The following is a 9,763-nucleotide window of genomic DNA, read 5'->3' as shown; positions in this document are numbered from 1 at the left end:
TCGCCGGCGAGAGGGTGCGGCGGGGCCGCGCCCCTGTTCCGACCCGGGTCGGGGGAACAGGGAAAGGAGGCGGCAGGGGGAGGCGGGCCGGTTTGGCCGGATGGGCCAGGTGGCCAGCTGGGCCAGTCGGCCCAGTGGGGGGGAAGGGTTTTCTCTTTTTTTTTCTGATTGTTTTTTTCCTTTTGTATTTTCTTTATTATTTCTTTTCTGTTTAAATTCATTTAAAAGTATTTAGGCATTTTATAAAAATGTGTTTACTTCACCATAATTACCGATGCAATATTTGGCAACCCCCGAACATTTTTTTTGACTTTTGAAAACTTTGGGTGTTTGTCGCTAATTCATTTTTTGAATTTGCAAGGGTTTTGAACTAACACTTGATTAGTAACAGCAACGTAGATGACATGGCATCATTAGGAGAGTTTTACTGTAGCATAATTATCCGGGCATTACAAATCTCCTCCACTACAAGAAATCTCGTCCCGAGATTTAGGAGGTAGAAGGAAAGAGTGCGGGGTATTCATCACGCAGACGATCCTCTCGTTCCCAGGTGGCTTCATCTTCAGAATGGTGTGACCACTGAACTTTGAGGAACTTGATCGCCTTCTAGCGTGTGCGGCATTCAGCTTGGTCGAGAATGCGGACCGGATGTTCTTTATAGGAGAGGTCCTGTTGTAATTCGAGCACTTCATGATCCACTGCTCGGATTGGGTCCTTGAAGCAGCGACGGAGCTGTGACACATGGAACACATCGTGAACCTGAGAAAGGTTCGATGGAAGCTCCAGTTGATATGCCACTTTTCCACGCCTTTCCAGAATAGTGAATGGGCTAATATAGCGAGGAGCTAGCTTGCCCTTGATCCCAAAGTGGTGAGCACCCTTCATTGGTGTAACTCGAAGATAGGCCTTTTCGCCAGGTAGATAGACCATGTCTTTATGATGATGGTCATACTGACTCTTCTGATGCGACTGAGCAGTCTTGAATTCTCGCGAATAATGCGGACTTGTTCTTCGGCATGTTAGATAATATCCGGACCGAAGAGTGGACGTTCCCCAGTTTCTGACCAGTTCAGAGGGGTTTGGCACTTTCGTCCATATAACACTTCGAAGGGGGCCATCTTCAGACTAGCTTGATAGCTATTATTATAAGAGAACTCAGCATACGGGAGAGATTCCTCCCATTTCTTGCCGAAGGAAATAACACAAGCTCGAAGCATGTCTTTGAGAATTTGGTTGACACGTTCAACTTGCCCTTGCGACTGCGGATGAAATGCAGTACTGAATGACAGATGAGTTCCCATAGCTTCTTGGAAACTTGCCCAGAATCTTGAAGTGAATAAACTGCCACGGTCTAAACTGATAACCAGTGGAATACCGTGAAGCGAAACAATTCTGGACATGTAGAGAGTTGCAAGCTGACTAGCAGTGATCATTTCTTTAACCGCCAGAAAATGTGCAACCTTAGAAAGTCGGTCAATGACGACAAGAATAGCATCATTACCTTTTTGCGATTTGGGAAATCCAGTAACGAAGTCCATCTCGACATGGTCCCATTTCCATTCAGGAATAGATATAGGTTGCAGAGTTCCAGCAGGCCTTTGATGTTCTGCTTTGATACGATGGCAAATGTCACATTCAGCAACATAACGAGCAATGTCTTGCTTCATGTTAGACCACCAGAATCTCTGGCGGATGTCTTGGTACATCTTTGTACTACCAGGATGGATACATAGAGGCGTATCATGAGCTTCTTTCATAACCTCCTGAGACATATTCAGGTTTTCCTTCTTACACGGCACCACTAGGCGGCCTTTGAAGTACAAGGCGCCATCATCAGCAATAGTGAAGAATGATGGCTTTCCTTCTTTGAGGTCGCGCTTAATCTTGTGGACTTCAGAGTCATATCCCTGTAATGTCTTGATGGAGCTCACGAGATCGGGTTTGACAGCCAGGGTATAGAGGGAACCCTGGGAAACAACACGGAGATTCATCTTGCGAGACTCCTCAGGAGGGGGAGCGAGTGCACCCGGAGGAACAATATGGAAGTTCAGCTTTCTGAATTCTTCAACAAGTGAGGGCTGAACTTTGTGAATCTGGAGGTGGTTGCAATAAGACTTGCGGCTCAAGGCATCAGCCATTACATTAGCCTTGCCTGGTGTATAGGAAATACCCAAGTTAAAATCTGCAACAATCTCCATCCATCTCTGCTGACGGAGGTTCAAGTCTGGTTGAGTAAACAGATACTTCAGACTTTGGTGGTCGGTGAAGATCTCGCAACGATTACCGAGAAGGTAATGTCGCCACTGTTTTAGTGCATGGATAACAGCAGCAAGCTCGAGGTCGTGAACTGGATAGTTCTCTTCGTGAGGGTGCAATTGACGAGAGGCATAAGCAATCACTTTGCGTTCTTGCATTAGTACAGCGCCTAAGCCTTGACGTGAAGTGTCATAGTAAATGACGAAGTCCTTCTTAGTATCAGGTGGAGCTAGTACTGGGGCAGAAGTCAACTTGTCTTTGAGTGCCTGGAAGCTTTCCTGACATTTGTCTATCCATTGGAACTTGACGCCCTTATGCAATAGGTTAGTCAGGGGCCTGGCGATCTTGGAGAAGTTCTCGACGAATCAACGGCAATAGCTGGCGAGACCAAGAAAACTTCTGACTTGCTTGACATTCTTCGAAGGAGTCCAATCAAGAATAGCCTGAACTCGTTCAGGGTTGACGGCAATACCATCCTTAGAGATGACATGCCCGAGATAGGTTACTTCGGGAAGCCAGAATTCACACTTGGAGAACTTGGCATATAGCTGATGCTCTCGTAGCTTTTCCAGCACAAGACGAAGATGTTTAGCATGCTCTTCTTCATTCTTGGAAAATACCAGGATATCATCCAGATAAACCACGACGAACTTGTCGAGGTAATCCATGAATATATAGTTCATCAGGCGAGAGAAGGTGGCTGGAGCATTGGTTAAGCCGAAAGACATGACGGTGTATTCATATGAACCATAACGAGTCACAAAGGCAGTCTTTGGGATATCCTCTTCACGAACACGGATCTGGTGGTAACCCAACCTCAAATCGAGTTTAGAGAACACTGACGAACCAGCCAGCTGATCATACAGATCATTGATCCGAGGAAGAGGATACTTATTCTGAATGGTAGCTTGGTTTATAGGACGGTAGTCTTGGACCAATCGGTTTGTCCCATCCTTCTTCTTGACAAAGAGAGAAGGTGCTCCCCAAGGAGAGCAACTTGGGCGAATGAAACCACTGCGAAGAGACTTGTCGATTTCCTCCTTAAGCTCAAGGAGTTCATGCAGCGGCATCTTGTAGGGTCTCTTGGCTATAGGAGTGGTGCCTGGTTTCAAGTCGATAACGAATTCGACAGCTCTAGCAGGGGGAATCCCTGGGAGTTCTTCAGGAAAGACGTCTAGGAATTCACGCATGACGGGAATGTTTTCAATGCCCTCGAGTGGTGCAGCGTTCAATGCATTCAATGCATAGAGCCTTGCCTCGGCATTCTGAACCAGACGAGCATTGTAGCTTATTAATTCATCCGAAGGGTGTAGCAGATGGACGGTCTTGGTGGCGCAAACGATAGAAGCAGTATGCGCTTTTAACCAATTCATTCCCAGAATGAGATCAATGCTACATGACTTCAGTACGATGGGAGAGACAAGGAATTCTAGTCCTTCGATTTCAACGGGGACGTCGTTGCAAATCATGGAGGTCCGACATTGGCCCGCCGGGGTGTGCACTAATAGAGAAGCGTTCGTGTCCTCACATTTAATGTCGTGCAAGCATGCAAAATCTTCTGACATGAATGAATGCGATGCACCAGTATCAAATAAAACGGATGCTGGTACTGAATTTACGAGGAGTGTACCCATCATAGTAGCAGGCTGGTCTTGAGCTTCATTCAGATCAACGTGGTTGGCATGAACACGGCCATAAGACTTGGCATTGTTGTTGCGGGCCTGGTTGTTTCCACGGCCAGTAGCTGGAAGGGCCAGTTGATTCTGATTCTGGTTGCATTCCCTAGCACGGTGCCCTGGTTGACCACACTTGTAGCACAGACCATTATTGGGAGTGGGAACAGGAGCTCGGGGTGGTGGAGCTGGAAGCCTTGGCTGCCTAGATGGTGGAGGAGGCAGACGAGGTGCAGCATAGGTCTGCCTTGGGGCAGGTGCATTTGGACGGTACATGCTATTCGGGATCCATATCTTACGCTTCTGCGAGGGCGGGCCCGAAGATGAGCCCGTGTCACGGTTGCGCCTTTGAGAGCTCTGGTGTTCCTGCAGACCAGTCTCGATGTTGATGGCCTTGTTCACCAGGGTGGCGAAATCGGCAAAGTCATGCACTAGAAGTGCGAGCTTGATGTCAGCTTGAAGGCCGTCACGGAATTTCTCCTGTCTGCGAGCATCAGTTGCAATGTCTTCTTCAGCATAGCGGGATAAGTCCAGAAACTCCCGCTGATAAGCTTCCACAGATTTGTTGCCCTGGGTGAGGTTGCGAAACTCACGCTTCTTCCTGTCCATGATCCCCTGAGGAATGAAGCGGGCACGGAAGGCAGCTTGAAAGTCTGGCCAGGTGATGATTGTCCCAACTGGCAGAGTACGCCTGTGGCTGTCCCACCATTGAGCTGCGGGTCCCTTCAGAAAGAAGGAAGCAAAGGTGACATAGCGGGCAGGGGCTACTTCAGCAGACTCCATCTCATAGGTGATGTCACGAAGCCAGTCATCAGCATCCGGCGGCTGAGTTGAGCTGCGGTACACGGTTGGGTTGAGGCGCATGAAATCCTGCAGAGTCACTTGGGTTGGCTGCTCGTTCATATTGGGACGAGGGAACTGAGCCATCACATTCTCCATGAACTGGCGATTCATCTCGAGCTGTTGGACCGTACCAGCCATGTACTCAGGCGGTGGTGGGGCGTTGCCGCCACGACCACGACCAGCTGGTCTAACCATCCTGCTAATATATAACAGGGGTAGTTCGGCATTGAGAAATTTGCATAGACAAGAATCATTCATGATGAAACATGCATAATGAAAGGGAGCACAACAGATACCACATAGTAGTCAGCTTAACTTACAAAAGGGGTCGGACATAGAGTTCAGTACATAGAGTTCAGTACACAAAGTTTAGTACATAGACTAAGTCATCATAGGCGGCACGCAGGCTCGCGAATGCATCTGATACTAGTGAGCAATACTACATCAGTCCCATGAGGTACTGTGAAGGTAGCTGTAGCCTGACAGCTGGTAGTGAGGCAACGGATAGTCCTCCACGTCAGTGGCCTGGGGGCCGCGGATACTCTGGTGTAGAACCCGACGCTCAGGTGGCAGAAGAGGACCAAGTGTGGGAGAGTAGCCTCCCACCTCTGGCCAACCGACACCGTGCGGCATCACGGTCCTGGCTGGGTAGATCGCAGAACACGGCAGCTGTCCAGACCGGACAAAGGGGTGCAACAGCGTCAGATCCCTGTAAAGGTGCTGATGAGTGGTGTACAACTCATGGCGAAGAGCTCTGTTAGCTCGGTCCAGCCCATCAGCATGCAGAACCAGGCGCTGATGGTGGAAGGGCTCTCGGGTGACGGTGGAGTAGGCGGCAGTGTAGTATCCCTCCGCACCAACGTCAGATGCGATAGGAATGTGCCTGAAAGGGGAAGTGTCCAACGCCTGATACTCTCCACGAAGACGTGTTAGAGCAGCATGAGCAGCATCGTGGACTGCCATCTCGATGGTCACTCCAACACCATGAGCGGTGTGCAGCACGGTAGTGGACTCATACTCCCGAGAGTAGAGGTGGACGATGGCACGGTACTGCTCCTGATTGAAGTCCTGGTACTCCTCGTAGACGGTGTACTCAGGGTGCCAGCGATAACCCAGATAGGTCATCATATCAGCTAGCACAACAGGTGATCCTGAGGCACCAATGGCCGCAGTGTGGCGCACGACCTGCCTCGTGGGTTCCATCTGAAAACAAAGATGTTTCAATGGAGTCAAATGACAATATGGGCACTATTCAAAATGTTATCCTACAGAATAACTATGGCTTATCCAACTTTGGGGTGAACGTGGTAACGGGATCCTAATGTCAGAGTTAGTAAATTCGTTTAACCCGAGTAGGAGAGAGTTCAGAGCCCCAGAGTAAAGGTCAAGAAGTAAAAGATCCTAATACCACCCAATGGCGACGTGGGCCCGTAAGGCACACAGCCAAGTTAGTAAAAGTTTAGTAGTGACTAGACTCGACTTCGGCCAAGGAGTGTGGAAGGGGGATTCCTACAGGCAGTCGGCTCTGATACCAACTTGTGACGCCCCCGATTTAATCGTACACTAATCATGCACGCAAACGTGTACGATCAAGATCAGGGACTCACGGGAAGATATCACAACACAACTCTAAAAACATAAATAAGTCATACAAGCATCATAATACAAGCCAGGGGCCTCGAGGGCTCGAATACAAGTGCTCGATCATAGACGAGTCAGCGGAAGCAACAATATCTGAGTACAGACATAAATTAAACAAGTTGCCATAGATGGCTAACACAAACTGGGATACAGATCGAAAGAGGCGCAGGCCTCCTGCCTGGGATCCTCCTAACTACTCCTGGTCGTCGTCAGCGGGCTGCACGTAGTAGTAGGCACCTCCAGAGTAGTAATCGTCGTCGACGAAGGTGGCGTCTGGATCCTGGGCTCCAACGTCTGGTTGCGGCAACCAGAAAGAAAGGAAAGGGGAAAAAGGGGGGAGAAAGCAACCGTGAGTACTCATCCAAAGTACTCGCAAGCAAGGAACTACACTACATATGCATGGGTATATGTGTAAGGAGGCCATATCAGTGGACTGAACTGCAGAATGCCAGAATAAGAGGGGGATAGCTAGTCCTATCGAAGACTACGCTTCTGGCAGCCTCCGTCTTGCAGCATGTAGAAGAGAGTAGATTGAAGTCCTCCAAGTAGCATCGTATAGCATAATCCTACCCGGCGATCCTCTCCTCGTCGCCCTGTTAGAGAGCGATCACCGGGTTGTATCTGGCACTTGGAAGGGTGTGTTTTATTAAGTATCCGGTTCTAGTTGTCATAAGGTCAAGGTACAACTCCAAGTCGTCCTGTTACCGAAGATAACGGCTATTCGAATAGATTAACTTCCCTGCAGGGGTGCACCACATAACCCAACACGCTCGATCCCATTTGGCCGGACACACTTTCCTGGGTCATGCCCGGCCGCGGAAGATCAACATGTCGCAGCCCCACCTAGGATCAACAGAGAGATCAGCACGCTGGTCTAAACCTAAGCGCACAGGGGTCTGGGCCCATCGCCCTTAGCACACCTGCGCGTTGCGTGGGCGGCCGAAAGCAGAACTAGCCCCCTTAATACAAGAGCAGGCTTACGTTCCAATCTGGCGCGCGCCACTCAGTCGCTGACGTCACGAAGTGCTTCGGCTGATACCACGACGTCGGGATACCCATAACTACTCCCGCGTAGATGGTTAGTGCGTATAGACCAAATGGCCAGACTCAGATCAAATACCAAGATCTCGTTAAGCGTGTTATTATGAAGCAACCGCGGACGCCGACCAGGGCCAGGCCCACCTGTCTCCTAGGTGGTCTCAACCTGCCCTGTCGCTCCGCCACAAAGATCCACACAGAGGGCCGTCGGGACAAAGGTCCTTTCAGCCCCCAATCCGTGAATCACTCGTGGGTACTCTTCGAGCTGACCCGACTTTAGTCACCATCTGTATAGTATGTATGTATGTATAATATATACCCGTGATCACCTCCCGAGTGATCACGGCCCAATAGTATAGCAAGGCAGACTGACAAGAATGTAGGGCCAATGGTGATAAACTAGCATCCTATACTAAGCATTTAGGATTGCGGGTAAGGTATCAATGACTGTAGCAACAATGACAGGCTATGCATCAGAATAGGATTAACGGAAAGTAGTAACATGCTACACTACTCTAATGCAAGTAGTATAGAGGAGAATAGGCGATATCTGGTGATCAAGGGGGGGGGGCTTGCCTGGTTGCTCTGGCAAGAAGGAGGGGTCGTCAACTCCGTAGTCGAACTGGGCAGCAGCAGCGTCGGTCTCGGTGTCTAGCGGAAGAAGAGGGGGAAGAAACAATGAATACAATGCAAACAGATGCATGACGATGCATGACATGACAAGTATCGATGCTAGGTGTGCCCAATCGCGGTAGTAGGTGATACCGACGAAGGGGGAAAACATCCGGGAAAGTATTCCCGGTGTTTTACGTTTTCGGACAGATGAACCGAAGGGGGAAAGTTGCGATTCCGATAGGTTACGGATGTGTGGCAGACGAACGGGCTGCGTATCCGGATTCGTCTCGTCGTTCTGAGCAACTTTCATGTAGAAAGTATTTTCATCTGAGTTACGGATTAAAAGATATGATTTTCTAAAGATTTAACTCATTTTCAGGAATTTAATTAATTATTTAAATCCAACATTATCCAGAATAGTAAATGATGACGTCAGCATGCCATCAGAGTGATGTCAGCATGTCAACTGGTCGGTTGACAGGGTACTAACAGAGTTTTTAAAACTAACTAAATAGGTTAATTAGCAGGTAGGGCCCAGTAGTCAGTGAGAGATTAGGTTTTAATTAATTTATTTAATTAATTAGCAGTTTATCTATTTGTTTTTATTTGTTTTATGGGATGGGGCCCGCATGTCAGTGGCAGTAGCTGCCACATCAGCGTAGTTGACCCGGTCAACTTGGCCAGTTGGGGCCCCCAGGCCCACTGGCAGTGACCCAGGGTGGGGCCCCATGCATGCCACATCAGCCGGCCGGCGCTTAGACGCCGGCGAGTTCGTTTTCGCGGCGGCGCGGCTCGGGCGAGCGTCGGATTTCGCCCATGGGGCACCAAATCGAGCGCGGCCAGGCTCTCTGGAACGGCCTCTTCGCGCCGCGTCCGATGGAGGGGAGCACGTCGGCGGGGGTGGCCGGAATCGAGCGCTACAGGATCGACGGCGGCGAGGTGGTTCGGGCGTGAGAGGAAGACGGCGACGCAGCGCGCGTCGGGGCTGACGGGAAGGCTAGGGTGGAGCTGCGCGTCGCGCTGAGCACAAAGGGCTCGGCCCCGTGGCCATTTGGTCACCAGAAGGGCGCCGGCGACGCGCGTAGGCGGCGGCGCAGGCGGGTCCCCGGCGGGCAACACGTTAGGAGGCACGGGGAGGCTAGTGCGCGGGCGCATAGGGCTCCTGTGAGCATCAGGAGCACGATGTCATGCTCAGGCGAGCACGACAGAGGCCATGGCCACAGCGGCGAAGCGACCGGCGGCGGTGAGCTCTCGGGCGCGACACCGAGCTAGCTATAACGCGTGCGGGAGATAACGGGGAGGAGCAGGAGGCGGGAGGGCTCACCGTGCGGCTCACACGTAGGCCCGTGACGGATTAGTAGCAGCAGAGGGGGGGTCGCCGGAGTTGGTGAAGAACGACGGCGAAGCTCGTCGGAGCAGAGGAGGAAGACGGCGGCATCGTGGGCGTTGCGGGGCTCGATCCAGTCGTGTAGTCGAAGCAGAAGAGCGAGGCGGAGCTGTTGGACTCGTCGGAGAGGTGAACGGGCGACGGTGGCCGCGTCTACCGCGAGCGGTGGCGAGGAAGGCGCTCGGCCATGGCGGAGAGCAAGGGGCGGCGAGGTGGATCTGAGGGGAGAGGGAGAGGCGCAGAAGCCAAGGCGAGTGTGGGGGCGAGTGGGGAGGGGAGACCGAGGGGGCGCGGCGTCGGCGTCCTTATC

This window comes from Triticum aestivum, chromosome 7B (assembly GCF_018294505.1).
Source record: "Triticum aestivum cultivar Chinese Spring chromosome 7B, IWGSC CS RefSeq v2.1, whole genome shotgun sequence".
NCBI lineage: Eukaryota > Viridiplantae > Streptophyta > Magnoliopsida > Poales > Poaceae > Triticum > Triticum aestivum.
This window is presented reverse-complemented; position numbering follows the sequence as displayed.